This window comes from Mytilus galloprovincialis, chromosome 5, assembly GCF_965363235.1.
Source record: "Mytilus galloprovincialis chromosome 5, xbMytGall1.hap1.1, whole genome shotgun sequence".
Classification (NCBI taxonomy): Eukaryota; Metazoa; Mollusca; class Bivalvia; order Mytilida; family Mytilidae; genus Mytilus; species Mytilus galloprovincialis.
Window position 1 is genome coordinate 61,899,951 of NC_134842.1, and position 16,929 is coordinate 61,916,879.

The 16,929-nt window shown below is 34.2% G+C and overlaps 1 protein-coding gene across 2 annotated transcripts in view; it reads right to left on the bottom strand.

The window, feature by feature from the left end:
* Positions 1-5,023, bottom strand: part of LOC143076203 (uncharacterized) — a 144,432-nt gene extending 139,409 nt beyond the window's left edge. For both annotated transcript variants that reach the window (XM_076251898.1, XM_076251899.1), the window contains exon 1: positions 4,896-5,023. The gene's annotated coding sequence lies outside the window, so the exon portion shown is untranslated. The remainder of the gene's footprint in view (positions 1-4,895) is intronic.
* Positions 5,024-16,929: the final 11,906 nt, after the last annotated feature.

Consider the following 16,929-nt stretch of genomic DNA (forward strand, 5'->3'; position numbering starts at 1 on the left):
AGCGTTCCAATGAATAACAAAATAAAAAGAGACAATTACGCAAGAGACCTCTATTTTTTTACCGGTTAAAGGTGATGGGTGCTTTGCGGCTCCTCATTAATTTTTTCTTACCCATGAAAACTTAAAATCTTTTGTATTCCCCTCTTAATTTAAGCCAATTAAGAAAAAATATCCCCTTCTCACACAGTAATCCGAAAAAATTAAAGGCGACAATAAAAATACATGTAAATCTTGTAAATAATCAAAATGTTTCTGTGTATTTGGTTTTGGTTTGTTCTTCAAAATACCACTTAAGGCCAGTGTCTTGCCTGAATAAGAGAATCTTGCTAGTGAAGACGTGCCCTTACTCTAAGATCGATTATGAATAATAAGAATTCATGAACCTCAAGAAATCTGACGTACCCATAATTGACAATCCTGACACGAAATTATCAATTAACATTTATCCGTTTCAGATCCGTTCATCATCCATTTTATCCATTATACGTCTGGTAGAAGTCCGTTTCACATTCGTTGAACATCAATTTTATCCGTTAAACCACAAGCAAATGCCGCCAAAGGGCAGTGTCTGGACTGAATAAAAGCTGCTTGATTGTGAAGACGTGCCCTTACTCTAAGATCGATTATGAATAATAAGAATTCATGAATCTTATGAAAGGCTAATTGGCATTTCAGACGCGAAATGTTCAATTGGCATTTATCCGTTTAAGATCGTTTCATCATCCGTTTATTCCGTTATACGTCCGGTAGAAGTCTGTTTCACATTCGTTCAACATCCGTTTTATCCGTTAGACGTCCGTTAGAAGTCCGTTGGTGAATTTATCTGCCAGACCTCAAACGGATGTATAACGGACACGTTACGAATACAAAACGGAAGTGAAACGGACGAGTACCGTACAAAACAGACGCCTACCGGACGTTCAACGGACATTTCATCCAATGGACGTCAGTTCAAAGTTTTGAACATGCTAAAAATTTTCCACCAGACAGAACGGACGTCGACGGATTAAACGTACGCTAAACTGACATGCAACGGATATGGACGGACGTCTAACAGATAAGAACGGACGTCTAGCGGACATGAACGGATTGAAAAAAGTTATCCGTTAGGCATTTGTTCGAGCTATCTTAGTCAAAATATTGCTGCTGAAATGAACACAAGCTATTCTTAATTCTATTATTTTTCTCCTGTCGTTCATACATGTACCTAAATATGCGAAATCTTGTAGCGACAACTTACAATTAAAGTCAGGAGTTATTTTTCCTGGTGAAAAATGCCAACTTGGAAACGTAAACCACACCGATTTAAAACTGCTTCCATTTTTTTCATTTTCATTTAATCATGTAAAGGTGTTCATGAATTAACTGTCCGTCAAAAATATCCGCGTTCGTTTTTTTCCGACAATTTCCGTTATTGACTTCCCGACTTTTACTACATCATCATAATGATACAACCACTTTTACTACATCATCATAATGATACAACCACTGAACATAAAGTTGAACGAACCGAATATAATACAGATGCTTTTACTGAACATAATGAATAATCTACTGAATATAAAGAAAGCGGGACTGCTGAAGGTATTACATGATGTACTGCAAATAATATTGAATCTACTGAACATAATGTCGAAAGTACTGAACATAATGAAAAATGTACTGAATATAACGTCAGAAGTACCGAACATAATTAAAATACCACTGCATATAATAATGAAACTACTGAACATATTAACTAAAGCACCGAATATAATGTAAAAACTACTAAACATAATGTAATAACTACTGAACATAATGTAATAACTACTGAATATAATAGGATATCTACTGAACATAATATACATACTACTGAACATAATGCATAAAGCACCAAACATATTAAACAATCAACATCAGAAGACAGTCATGGCGTTCCATAGATAATGCTTTTTTTCATTGTTTGTAATAAATATTCATGACCAATTGTCAATGTCATACCACATTAAATAACTGTATAAAAATAGAATGTGGTATGATTGCCAAAGAGACTCTCCACCAGAGACCAAATGTCTTGTCTGTCTGAATTCTAGATGTTTGTCATAGAAGTTTCGTGTAATTATTAATTAAAGGTCAAATAACTGCATGTAAATGCTTTAGTCTTTTATCGTATATACATACCAATTCCTGCAGGGTTTATAAAATCTTTAAGCCAGTACATTATATACCGGTAAATATGTACAAGTTTCAGATATATATTCTCCTGTCTTTTTAAGTAGTTAAACAATTTAGTGTTGAATGCAAATATTTTAATAGTCTCTGTCAATTAACATGGTTTCTAAAACATGTTTAATGTGGATTGATTCCAAAAATTTAAGACAAGAAGATATATATATATATATATATATATATATATATATATATATATGCATGCAAAATCATAGTACAATTGGGCAAGTGTTGAAACAAATAGTTTTTTTTAATTTTGCAAATCAGAGCATGCACAAAAGCGTATAAGACACAGATGGATTATTGGCTCCAAATTAGATTATTTTCTATTTCAAAAAACATTTATTTAACTTACTCAACTTTAAGTTTTGTTATCACAAATGTATCATGAGTAAATATACAATATTAGGTCAATGTCAGGAAAACACTTTTTTGTATGAGGCTGAGAAACTGGGGAAGAGTGAGGTTTTACCAAGCCCTTCCCCTGAGTAAGGGCAGTTTTGTGCTAAATACAAAACAATTATATTTTGTTGACATTGAACTTTAACATAATATTGTTTATTATACTGCAACTTAAGGATGTACTTGAAGATGAGGTTTTGGAATTTGTCACATGTTCGGACTCCTTTGGGTACTGTATCAACTATTTTATTATGTAGTGGTTTGCCAGTCAGGGGTACTACTTGTACAAGTTATTTTTATTTACTTGAGTAAGTAAATATTAATATACTTTTATAAGTAAATTTGTAGGCTTCTTATACAAGTGTATTTTATTTACTTATTTAGGTAAAAAAAAAAAATTGGCCTAGTTATGTCCCTTAGACATTCCGATTTTTTTATGTGTGCAAGTAAAAAAAATCATCCTACATGTATCTTCTTTTCTTGAATTCTTAGAACTTCTATGCTCTAACAGAATTTTATATTGTCTGTCCATTGCAGATGCCTATATGTCCCCATTCAAATGCATTGATCTGCCAAAAAAAAGGGGGTTCCAACCCTGGATCCGCCAATGATGTAGGAGTTGATATTGATACCACTATCCATAAGCCAAATTACCAAAGAACAGAGATTTTCATAATTACAGAATGCCTGGTTCGGTTTTAAAAATAAATGACATTTTACAAAAAAAAGAGCGAAAGTAAACAGGTCTGAGGTCGTCAAGAAATGAACTTTGTGATAATCTACTCGTATCCCAAACCCATGAAACCTGAAATAGTTCCATCGTCTGCTTTCAAAATACTTTTTAAATGAATGTGACTGTCTTTAGCCTGAAATGTATGCACTACTGACATTTTCAGCATGTTTAAGATGACTAAATGACAACTGCGTCTTCAAAACAACTGTTTACTTTCAGTTTCTGTTTTTTTTATGACTTTCGATGTAAAAACTAGAGACGTTCTGAAATTCTGCACTTGTGTCAATATAAAAAAGAAGATGTGGTATGATTGCCAATGAGACAACTATCCACAAAAGACCAAATGACACAGACATTAACAACTATAGGTCATCGTACTGCCTTCAACAATGAACAAAGCCCATACAGCATAGTCAGCTATAAAAGGCCCCGATAAGACAATTTAAAACAATTCAAACGAGAAAACTAACGGCCTTATTTATGTAATAAAAATGAACGAAAAACAAATATGTAACACATAAACAAACGACAACCACTGAATTACAGGTTCCTGACTTGGGACAGGCACATACATAAATAATGTGGCGGGGTTAAACATGTTAGCGGGATCCCAACCCTCCCCCTAACCTGGGACAGTGGTATAACATTACAACATAAGAACGAACTATAAAAATCAGTTGAAAAAGGCTTAACTCATCAGATGGACAAAAATACAAGTGGACCTGGTCATTCCTTTGTTTTTGATCCTGATGGTTTTCTATACTATTCTGTATAAAATCTCCGTAAATAAATAACCTCTTGTTTCGTCAAGTTCACTCTAGATCCTCCTTACAATAATCCGTACAATTTTTTTTTATGTCCAACCCCATCATGCCCATGGCAGATTCAGAAAGGGTTGGACCCCCCTTTTATTTTGGACAATCAATGCATTTGAATGGGGACATATAGTTTTTATGCAAATATTTAACTTTAAACTTAGAAGTGAGAAATAATACTGTCAAGTAAAAATTAATACAGGTTTTAATGATACTATTTGGTGAAGAGTTATCTTTCTTTTGCTGAACTGACAATGTCGTATTATATATATACTGTTCTTTTGTTTTTATATGAATCATATTATAATGTTTAATTATATACAATTACATATTGTTTCTAAACATGTATTTATGTTTTGTCTATTATGATTTATTTGTTTGTAATTGATATGCCTGTAAGGGCCCTTTGATTAGGAAATAAACATATTTGATTTGATTTGATTATTTGATTTGACTTTATAGTCGGAACCCCCTTTATGCTGGCTTAGGAACCCCCTTCTAAAAATGGCTGGATACGTCCCTGCAACCTAAAACCGTCGTTTTAGTATTGTCCTATGGGTCTATGGATATTCAACAAAACAACATAGGTCAACATAGGCATAGCACTAGCAGTGTTTGTGAGTGTATAAAAATAGAAAGTTGGGAGAGGAAAACAATAGTCTAGACTGAATAAAGTTTTTTTCTCCCATGCAAATTGACCCAATAACTGAAGCGCCTTTGAATATTAATTCACTTACAACCATGATATGCATGACGTGTCCTTCCTTCCAGCTGAATTTCTCGATCACCGTTTTAAAATAATTTCATGACTGATCAAGGTCATTTCGTATCTGCATGTTATCAAATTAAGGTCGAAAACGGGAACAGTAAACTAGCGCATTCTTCGTGAAAGATCGGAAATAAAATATGGAAGGGGGTTACTGCTATCACTGTTATAATACATTTAAAACATGTAGGTAATGGTATTTATACTGCAACTTCTTTCAAAAATATTTAAGAATTGAATGCTTCTTTTTGTAACTTCCGTGATTGTCCTTCATTGCGGTGTAAACTGGTAAAAGCGTTGACCGAAGTACATTTTGTATGAAGCGCGGAAGCGATTAATTCATTCTAAAAATGTGCACACGGTCAACGCTTTTACAACCATATGAAGTTACAAAAAGAAGCATTCAATACTTATAATTACATTTTTTAACTAGGTTCATGAAAACACGAATTTTATCAAAATTTAATTCACCTGTGCACTTTATTGTGGGACCTCGTGTTATCATGAATGATAAGTTTTATTGAGTAATGCAATTGCTTAAGGAATAACACGTGATGTGCAATTAGCCAATCAGAATAACGTATTATAATGAAACATACATCTAATGTAATTATATTAACACAGCTGCTGTACTCAGGGGCGTAGCTTACGTTGAGGCAACTGTTGCCTCGGTAAAAAAAAAATATTTTCCTTCACTGTATTTTCTTTTTTAAAATGATTATTGCAGCAAACTGGCTACTAAACAATAATGTAGCAACTTGTTATGTCTTGTTGGCGCGGTTATTGATTCATACCCTTTGCATATTATTCAAGACTTATGGGAACATTTGAATTAATTTCCCCTCCTCTACTTGGAAATACCCTTTACGGTAGTTTTCTGTAACTCAATTTTGTCAGAGTAAAACATGTAAAAGGAAATCGAGAACAGATTTATTTTGTCCTACCCCATTGCAAGCGAAAACAGTGAGTAGAATAGATGATGATGCAACTCAGAGTCACCCGATCAAATCACTTTACCATTGAATTATGTCAATTAGTTAATTTTGTGTCAGAATAATTTCTAGTATATGAGGGCCTGGGTGAGTTTTTAAGAAAACAGAAAAATCGGCCCTGAAATTAATTTAAATTTAAAAGAATATGGATTTAAAATGGTACTAAATTATAAAATAAAGGAAAATCAAATTATGGGCGACAATGATTAAAAAATAAATATTTGATAATCCCATTCTAAGGATTCAAACCCTCATTTATAACCGTTGACATGTTCCCCTACGACTATGTTCATTGTCTTTGGTACTAAACAAAACAAAATATGCATTTATATATTATAGTTTACAGAAAATAATACATAATGTCAGTTTATATATAAAAAAAAATCAACCAAATACTGTTCATTTATAATGAAGACTTCAGAATAAAGTAAATGTTAGTTATTCGCCGGTTGTCATGTTCATCGTGAATGAAAAAAAAAGTTAAAAATCATTCAATATGTAATTTCAAGACCTTCGAAGGAATACACCACTAAAACAAGTGCCGTGCTACACTTTACATGTAGCATATGTTTTTCTCCTAGTTTATCCTGAAATTCGTTTGTTCAATCCAGCTGTCATTTTGTGGTGATTATCTATAATTCGTTGATTCGTGACCTACGACCAAATAAAATTAATGATCATCACAAAACTTATTACAAACAAACCTTAATATTTGCGTTTGTTTTTTTTTTTTTTTTTTCTGTATTGAACATTGTGTACAGGTTTCTTCTATCAACCAAGCAAGGTCATGATTTCTTGTGATATGACGTGTGAGGTACAGCCAACTGTATTATAGTCCATCAGCTGGTAAGGTAAAAGTTCAGTTCTGTGTTACACCCCAGGGTATCGCAATTTTTTTTGTATAAATCTAAAGAGTAATGTCTGAAGAATATTTTAAGAGGTGTTAGACTTTTGAAAAAGTGTCCAAAAGGGGTTAAAAGGGGTCTTATTTAAGAGTATATCAAAATCTTTGTTGAATCCATATATACAGAAAAAAGAAAATATAACCAAGTATTCGGTACTATTTCTCTTATCAAATTGAACAAATCATATCCTAGCTATTAATACGGAGGCTAATTTTTATTTGATTTTAAAATCGTATAGGACCAAGAAAAAAAGGGGGAGGGTAATATCCAAAATCCATGATTTTGAATGAAACAAAGCATACATATTAGTTTTCTTGATAAAAAAAAGTATATTTTTTTACATTGAAACATAGAGCATCAAGTAACTAAAGGCAGTTGAACAAAATTCAAAGGTAAGAAAGGGAAAAAACATGGAATCAATGACAAAGACAAACATAAGCAATGTACATCACAGTCATTAAAAAACACACATAGTACTAAAAAATATAAAAGAACTGTCAGGGTTTCAAGATCTATATTAAAGTTCGTTTAACAACAGGATCACCACATTTTAAGGTCACGAAGAAGGTCAATCCATAGAATCATCTTCATTTTCGTCAACGCCATCTACCGAATTATCATCACCATTATCTTCATCATCTTCGTCGTCATCGTCAGCCATATCAACGATTTGATTATTCTTGTTGCTACAAGCATTCGTACATTTGCAGCCATCTCTACAGGATAAATCTTGTCGATTGATTGATAATTTGTTGCTTAACGTCCAGTGGCAAATATTTCATGCATATTCAGGACGAGAACAAGTTCACAATAAATACAATAGGTAGGTTGTTGTAATATAGGCCATCTAGGATGATGGTCGGGGAAATTTGGACTGCCACTAGAAAATAAGGGTAAATTGGATAGTGACAGAAATTTTGCCTTGCAACATGCCACCTACGGACCCTTCAAAGAGTTGTTGCAAGGGTTCTTAACGTGCAAAGAGCGTGGCACTCTCTTTACACGAGGCATCGGATTTAACGTCCCCATTCTGACCGGACGTGACTGCGAACTTGATACATCCCGCACAGCCAAACGGACGCCCCACTTTAGCAAGCGTTTTACTGCCGGTCGGGAGAAGACCAAGTGACCATATTTCTATACCCCAGTCACCTTGGGGAATCTTGTCGAACACATGAAGATCTTTTGGTGGCAGCTTATCAGTATCAATAAAGCATCTAACACTGGCAGTTGGTCTAGCCAATTGATGCTGATCAAATCGTTCTTAACAATCTAACCATGGTTATTTGGCGATGGAACAGTGTAGTGTTGAAGAGCAGATTTCAAAATCTTTGCCTGAATGTTGGCTCGTTTAATGTGCTTTAACATTTCATCTTTTGTTGGGGGCAGTAGATGATAATTGCACATTTATTAATCTGCAATTGGAATATTAATATTAGAACTGATATAATTCTGTAAATAGCAGGCCAATACTTCCACATCCATGTCAGACGATTTTATACCAATTGAATCGTAACCTTTGTCAGCTACGTGTTTTGCATGAAGAAACATCTTTGTGTCGGCTTCTTCCTGTATGCTTAGAAGCACAATGTATTCTATACTTGTCACTATTTCATTTTCAACATATATTTTGTGGCACATACTTCCATATGATACAAATAAACTGGGACTATTATACCAATAGTATTAGTCTTAGTCTACCAACTGACAAAAATGTCTTCAATTGCAGAGGACAAGATTGTTTTGATCTAGAAATTGTCGTAATGATTTGACCTCCCAAGGACCTGCGATCCCGTTCTAAATTTTTTATGGATATTGTGGGATACTGATCAGTGACAAAATCAATGCGCTGAGCTCTTTCTGAAACTAAAAGGGTGTTTTATTAAACAACAATTGCCAAATCAGAAAAAGTACTTGGTATCCAAGTAAAGGATTGAATAACTGCCGTACCATCAAATATCCACATGCTTTCCTCAGGAATGACTTGCATTTGTTCAAAGTCCTTTTCTTAAAGACCACCTAGGACAGATTTATTTGTCTTTACAGGTGTATCATCAACGTTTGCAAGAGACCATGGAAGAGGACATAATTCAAACTGGAGTACCTCTCGTATATCCAACTGTCTAGTCTGGGCTATGACATGCACGCTACCAAAAAGATTTTTATCTGCTTTCAATATGATGCTGTTCTTATCACCCATTAACTGTTAACCTTTTATTTCCTTTGTTGAAAATGTAATCAATGATTGTCTTTTGATTAGTTTGAAGATATTGGTTGACTTTTGAATAAGCCGTTCATAAATGACATTTTCTGATGCCGACTTTCCCTTTTCATACGCTTTTGGAAGGTCGCACCTTAATTCCGAAGAAGCAACAGTACCCGAGGAAAAGCCAGATAACTGCTTAAATGTTTCAAATGGATTTGTCCACCTTTGCAGTGTCTGAACCAATTTTAATAGTCAGTTTCTTCTCGCTTCATTTGAGTTTTTCAAGTTCTTTTTGTGCGGATGTTTCAGGGTAAACAATTCCTGCCAAATCTCGACATTTTAATGATATTGAAGCTCTTTCATGTGATTTAACAACCAACATTTAGTAAAACTTTGATTTTAACTGAAACCAACAATGCCACCTCTTGTTTTTGTATCTCTGTTCAATGTTTGCTCTATTGTAAGCAATATATCCAAGCAAGAAGGAAAGAAAATGGGAACAAAACACTATCAAATGAGGAACAATGTATACATTACGAAAAGCAAATAAATAGTAACTAGACGGTGTGTCAAATCGACATAGTTTTGTGCCAAAGAAAGTAAAAAGTCTTAACAAATTCCCCAACTGACTATTTGACCTTCTTTCAAAGCAATGTTTGTCGATTAAATGGCTTAACAATCTTAACTCAATCACGACATAGCTAAAACACAAAATGAAAACAAGCACACCTTTATTGAGTTCGATAGAGTGCACCCTTTCAGAACACAAAAAAATAACTTTAATTGTCATTTTTTTATAAATATTTTTTAACACATTTACTTATAAAATAATTTGTCTCACAAAAACAACATACTCATCAATTAAATGTTTGTTTTCAGTTGCAAATTAATAAGCTTAAAGTTCTTATGTGTGCACTCAGGTATGAATATATTATCGACTGAATCGAAGACGGTAATGTGATGATTTCCGGTATTTCACGAGTATTTGCACGTACATATGTTTTATTGAATAATTCATATTTTAGACGATATATAAATACTGCAAATAGTTTAAACATTGCATACCGGTCAATTTTAAATTTTAATTCACAAAAACGGATAATTGCATTACGAAAATATGCCTTAATTTTAACTAAAAAAATCAGATTGTTTATAATGTAAATAAACATTTTTTTTAAACAAAAAATCTTCAGAGTTACATTAAATATGATAGTTTTATATCTGTTTTAGTTGTTTAAACCTATCATTTAATTTTTTTTAATCGCTTTATATTGAAAATTTTAATTAAAAATTACTTACTTGTGATAGCTAAATAAGGGGACCATTTAAAGGGACGTTTTTAAACCTCTTTTGGACACTTTTTTTAGTCTAACACCTTGTATTTTATCAATAAGATAATGAAGATGAATTCTATCAAAAAAAATCGCGATACCCTGGGGTGTAACACAAACTCATTAACTAGAGCGCTTTTGAAAACTAGCTGATAGACCATTAGAGTGTACTACGGCTTGGAAATATATTGGGAGGCATTAGGCATTTGAGCTGGCTTTCTGCTGGAAACAGTATGTCAATATATATATGTTCCTGCTTTCTGTAACTGCTAGCAAGTCAGGAAACTGACTTTTCTTTGGTTGTCTAATGTGATACCTTCACGTATTTTGTTATTTTTATAGCTTTGAGTATAGATAGACTAGTAAGGCATATAATTAACATTATTATGATGAAATAACATGTAACAGCAACTATTTTTAACGATTTTTTCTTGTTCAAATTGTAAAAACCTCTATAGCTTCAGGGGGACATAGCCCCCTGACCCCTGCCTCGGTATAAACAGAAGGCAAGCTACGCCACTGTCATTCTAGCACACCCCTTGTCGTCCTCATCACGCTCTTCTTACGGCCTAACTGCGTTCATACAACGACCATTATTCTCATTGTCATTTTCACATAAAATATATTAAATCTCTCCAGGTTTTGTTTGTTTGTATATATAATTCTGGGTTAGGACTTCTTGTCCATTTTCTGCAACAGCTCAACCAAGCTTCTCGTTTTTATATATGTTAGACAGTTGGTTTCACCGTTTGAATAGTTTTACAAAAGTAATTTTGGGGCTCTTTATAGCTTGCTGTTCAGCGTGAGCCAAGGCTCCATGTTGAAGGCCGTACCTTGGCCTGTAATCGTTATGGTTTACTTTTATAAATTATTACTTGGATGGAGAGTTGTCTCATTGGCACACATACTACATCTTCCTTTATCTATTGATATATAATGACACATCTGTGTCATCTCTGCTATCGTTCACTGAAATATCGTCATCCCAATTGAGCTTCATGGACAAGCCATATGTTGTAATTTAGGTTGAATTGGTTGGTCTGACATCTCTGCTTGATCAGGATTCGGTTACTACCAGAACTCCGTCTGCCTCTACATCAACCCCTACCACCACGCCCAAACGTTCTAGTAGATTTTGGTGGCATGACTGTATTGTTTCCGATAAATCTATGTATAAATTAAGAATTGAATGCTTCTTTTTGTAACTTCATTTGGGTGTAAAAGCGTTGACCGAAGTACATTTTGTATGAAGCGCGGATGGGCTTCATTCTAAACATGTGCGCACGGTCAACGTTTTTACAACCCTATGAAGTTACAAATAGAAGCATTCAATACTTAAAATTACATTTTTTAGCTATGATTATGAAAACACGAATTTTATAATTGTTTTATTTAATTCACCTGTGCACTTTTTATTGAGTCATAAAATTGCTTAAGGAATAACACGTGATGTGCAGTTAGCCAATCAGAATTAAAAGTATCTTAATGAAACATACATCTCATGTAATTATTAAGAAATAGATTAATACCACGATTATACTACGTTCATTCCGCGATCTTACTACATTCTCAGCAATAACGTCAACATCATATTCCATATCAATAGTTATCAAAGGTACCAGGATTATAATTTAGTACGCCAGACGTGCGTTTCGTCTACATAAGACTCATCAGTGACGCTCATATCGAAATATTTATAAAACGAAACAAGTACAAAGTTGAAGAGCATTGAGAGTAATCTATGCCTGGAATAAGAAAGTCCTTAGTTTTTCGAAAAATTCAAAGTTTTGTAAACAGGAAATTAATAAAAATGACCACATTATTGATATTCATGTCAGTACCGAAATGTTGACTACTGAGCTGGTGATACCCTCGGGGACGAAACGTCCGCCAGCAGTGGCATCGACCCAGTGGTTTAAATAGTTTAATGCAGTTCCATTCCTTCTATTTCTGATTAATACGTAAATTTCTCGGAAACAATAGTCATGCCACCAAAATCTACTAAAACACGTGGGCGTGGTGGTAGGGGTTGATTTAGAGGCATTGGAAGCTCTGTTAGTAAAAAATCATGAAATTACAAAGCTGGTCTATAAAGCTGAAATAACTATTTTTTAGTGAACGATAGCAGAGAGGACACAGATGTGTCAATAGATATAGGAAGATGTGGTATGAGTGCCAATGAGACAACTCTCCGTCCAAGTAACAATTTATCAAAGTAAACCATCACAGACCAAGGTACGGCCTTCAACACGGAGCCTTCACTCACACCGACCAGCAAGCTATAAAGGCCCTCCAAAATTACTAGTGTAAAACTATTCAAACGGGAAAACCAACGGTCTAATCTATATAAAACGAGAAGCATGGTTGAGCCGTTAAAGAAAATGGCCAAGAAGTCCTAATTATTACATACAAACAAAACCTGGAGAGATTTAATATATTTTATGTGAAAATGACAATGAGAATGATGGCCGTAGTATGAACGTAGTCAGGTCGTGATGAGGACGGCAAGAGCTTGCTAAAATCGTACTATGGTCTTGAACAGCGTGGTATAGTCATAGTGGAAGCATAATTGGGTCGCGGTGAGAACGTGGTGTTCGTAGTGAGAGATCGTAGCGCAGTTTCTCCGAATAGAATCACGCTTTCGCTACTATGGTACAGCGAACTTTGCGATCTTACTACGATCTTAGTGTGCTCTCACTACGTTTCTACTACGACCTGATTTTGCTACGACCGCACCACGATTGTTTTGAACATGTTCAAAGTTGGCCACGTTCATCTCGATCTTGAAGACCTCACCACGACCGTGATACGACCTTACTGCGATCTACACGATCGTACTACGATCATCAAATCTGCATTTTTTTCACAGATCCTAATGCGATCGTGACCTAGTTGGACTGTGGTATTAGATCGCGTGAGCGTAGTGCGATCGTGGTCTAAATAAAATAAATAAATAATCTTTATTTCAAGAGGATGATCCCATTAGTAAAAAACTAATCTTCCTGAGAGTCCTCAAAATAATAATAACATATTTATAAGTACATAGAGTATTATAAAGTTATATTATACACAATATACAATTGTATTTAAATAATAATGAAAAAGCATATTAATTTGCACAATTGATGAAAAATTTGTAACATTTTGTTTTAAAAGATACAAGTGTATTACTCATTTTTATTTCATTTGGTAAACTGTTCCATATTTGAGAACATGAATATGTAAATGTTTTCTTTAAAAAATTTGTTTTTGGAAGATTTAATAGTTTTTCATCAGATGAACGTAAGTTATAATTTTGATTATCAGTAAAATGAAAATTTTCTTGTAAATAGTTAGGAACCATACCATTTAATGATTTAAATACAAGTATTGCCTTTTGGTATTGAATGCGTTTTTCCACATTTAACCAGCGTAAACTATTAAACAATAAACTGGATGATGTCATTATGTCAGCTTCTACTATAACCCTAGCAGATTTCTTTAATAACTTATTAAGTTTATTTATTCCACTTTCACAACAGCTTCCCCATAGTGGGACTAGGGCTTAACCAATTGGGAACAAATGAAATAAATCTTTGATCCGTTCTCAAGCTTTCATCTGGATATGTGACGGATGGTCAGAAAGATGGAAGTACGGACGGATACCCAACCATGTAATACTTCTCTACTGCGGGGAACAAACTGTGCGCCTCTTTTTGCCGACCTCTTCTTATTTTCATATGAATCGGAGTTCCTCCAGACACTTGTCAAAAACAAGAAGATCAAAGAAGCCAGATTATTTAATTTCACTTTCAGATATATTGATGATGTCTATAAATAATCCGAACTTTTCTGATTGGGTTCCATTAATATATCCCCCCAGAACTAGAGATTAAAGAAACATCAGACACGGCTTCCTCCGCCTCATTTTTAGACCTACATCTCGAATTTGACTTACACAGTCATCTCAGTACCAGAATCTATGACAAACGAGACGATTTTAATTTTGAAATTATAAATTTCCCCACCTTAGTAGCAATATACCAACTTCACCTGCATATGGGATATATATTTCCCAACTTACTCGATATTCAAGAGCTTGCAGCTCCTACTCATCAGTGTCTGAGTAGAAAGTTGATGAACCAGGGGTATGTCAAAGAACGTCACGTCCTTTTTCTAAAAAAGTTCATCGGCAGGTACCAAGTTCTTGTTGATAAATATTCTGTATCAACTTCACAAATAATACACGATGGTCTTGATGTATAGATTCTGCGTACTGATGTTGTTTATCATGTTAACTACGTGTTTTATAGTTCTTTCATTTGTCCTTGTTCTATTCTTTTATTTGCCTTTATTAATATTACTTGACGTAACTCTGTGCTTATGTATCCCATCATACTTTGAACGACAAAATTATTTTATGATGTGACTCTGTACCTATGTATCCCATCATACTTTGAACGACAAAATTATTTTATGATGTGACTCTGTACCTATGTATATTGTCATACTTTGAATGACAAAATTATTTTATTTATTAATATCACTTTTAATGTTATGTCTGTTTTCTGTGATACACATTTGACGTGACTCTGTTCTTATGTATCTCATCATACTTTGAACCACACTATTATTTTATTTCTTATTATTACTTTTACTGTTAAGTCTGTTTTTGTTATATCTATTTTACGTGACTGTATTTATGTATCCCGTCATACTTTGAACGACACAATTATTTCATGTCTACCTGTGCGAATTTCAAATGCGCAATTTTACACCAGTACTTAAAACCCTCCATCCTTTATGGGTGCATTTTACATAGATAAATTAAATCGTATAATATAAACAAAATGAGGATGTTAAATTTGATGTATGCCTTTTTGTGCTTCTTCGTTACATTCCAACCAGTAGAACTAGATCGGGAAGAATAATCGGCTGGCGTCATGACCGATCTGTCCATTCGTTTTTTATGCGTTTTGTTATTTGATTTTGCCATGTGATTATAGACTTTCCGAATTGATTTTTCTCTGAGTTCAGTATTTTTGTAATTTCACTTTTTATTTCATCAGATCGGTCATGACGCCAGCCGATTATTCTTCCCGATCTAGTTCTACTGGTTGGAAGAACGTAGTTTTCCGACACAATTCTCTGGCATACAGTCATGGGGGATAGGGGAAAATAGGCTGAAACAGAGAACAAGTAACTGCGCACCGTTTTGCCGATCTGTCAGATAACCGTAATAGCAACAAAGGACCACAAAGGAAAACATGGCGCCAAAAATGGCAAGGTCGTTTTTAGTGTGGGTGAAGTCGGAGGTCGTTTTTTTCCAAATTTTACAGGTCGCAGGTCGTTTTTAAAAGGCCCTCAGGTCGGAAGTCGCCTCTAAAAAGCCTGGAGGTCGCAGGTCGTTTTTTGACCCTGCGGGAGCCTCATTTTTATTCATGATTCATCGGAACACACAGTTTCAATTTTCTAATTGTAAAACAGTTTTATTTATATGTCTTTGTGCTATATTTCATTGTTCTTTATTCTGATCATCATCTTAAATGGTACCGCAAAGCATTTCCCCGTCGATCTCTTCTTGTTTTCATTACAAAATCACGTTTTCGCATCCGGGACTCGAACGCAGGACCTCTATGATACAAGGCTGCGCAGAAACCGACTGAAATAAAGAAGTACTTCTATAGCACAATCACTTATAAGTAACTTAGTATTTACCTCATGCTCATCACACTCCCACCACACCAGGAATCTTTATATCATTATGACTCTCGTAACACATACCTAGCTAGAAATTCTCTTTTTCAACCGTGATATTTCATTTGGGCCCGGAGAGCATAGTTTTCATTAGAAAATCACTTTGTAACCTCCGGGAATCGAGATACATTTTAAACAAATTTTAATTTTGAATATAGTTTACCGTTTTTACCAAATTTTAAACGGGAATATTAACTGAACTGATATTAATAAGCCTTAGTCCTCGTAACACAGCTGGCTAGTACAAACACACAGGTTCTTTCGTAACGTTTGGCATTTTGGCTACATTAATCTTTAGACTTTATTTTTATTGTACTAATTATTTTTTTTTCAAATATGTGGTGTTTTTGTCCTTTTTTGTTTATTAGCTCTTTTATTTGTATAAGGTTCTGAATTTTCAAATATGTTGTTCTCAACATTATTGAAGAGACAGTTTTCGTCGAAACTAATATATCAACAAAAATACTAAACTCCAAGGTAAATTTAAAAAGGGGGAAATAAAAATACATCGAACCTCACAATTTTAAACGTTAAACTTTACCTATATCAACCAACAAAACAAATGAAAAAAAAATCTGTCAGTTGCTTGACTTGGTACAAGATTTTCCGAGTGGAATCGGGGGGGGGGGGGGGGTAAAGTAGAGTAACAGAATTAGGTGAGCAACACATATAATTGGTTAATGTGACAATAATTTGGATCTAGCAGCACAAACTGTGTAATCCTACATCAGAGGTATACAACAGTATTGACTCAAACATTCGAACACACATAAAAACGAATTCTCTCTGACGTTTCGCGGGTCAATCAAGTGCTACAAAGGCCATCACAAGTCAG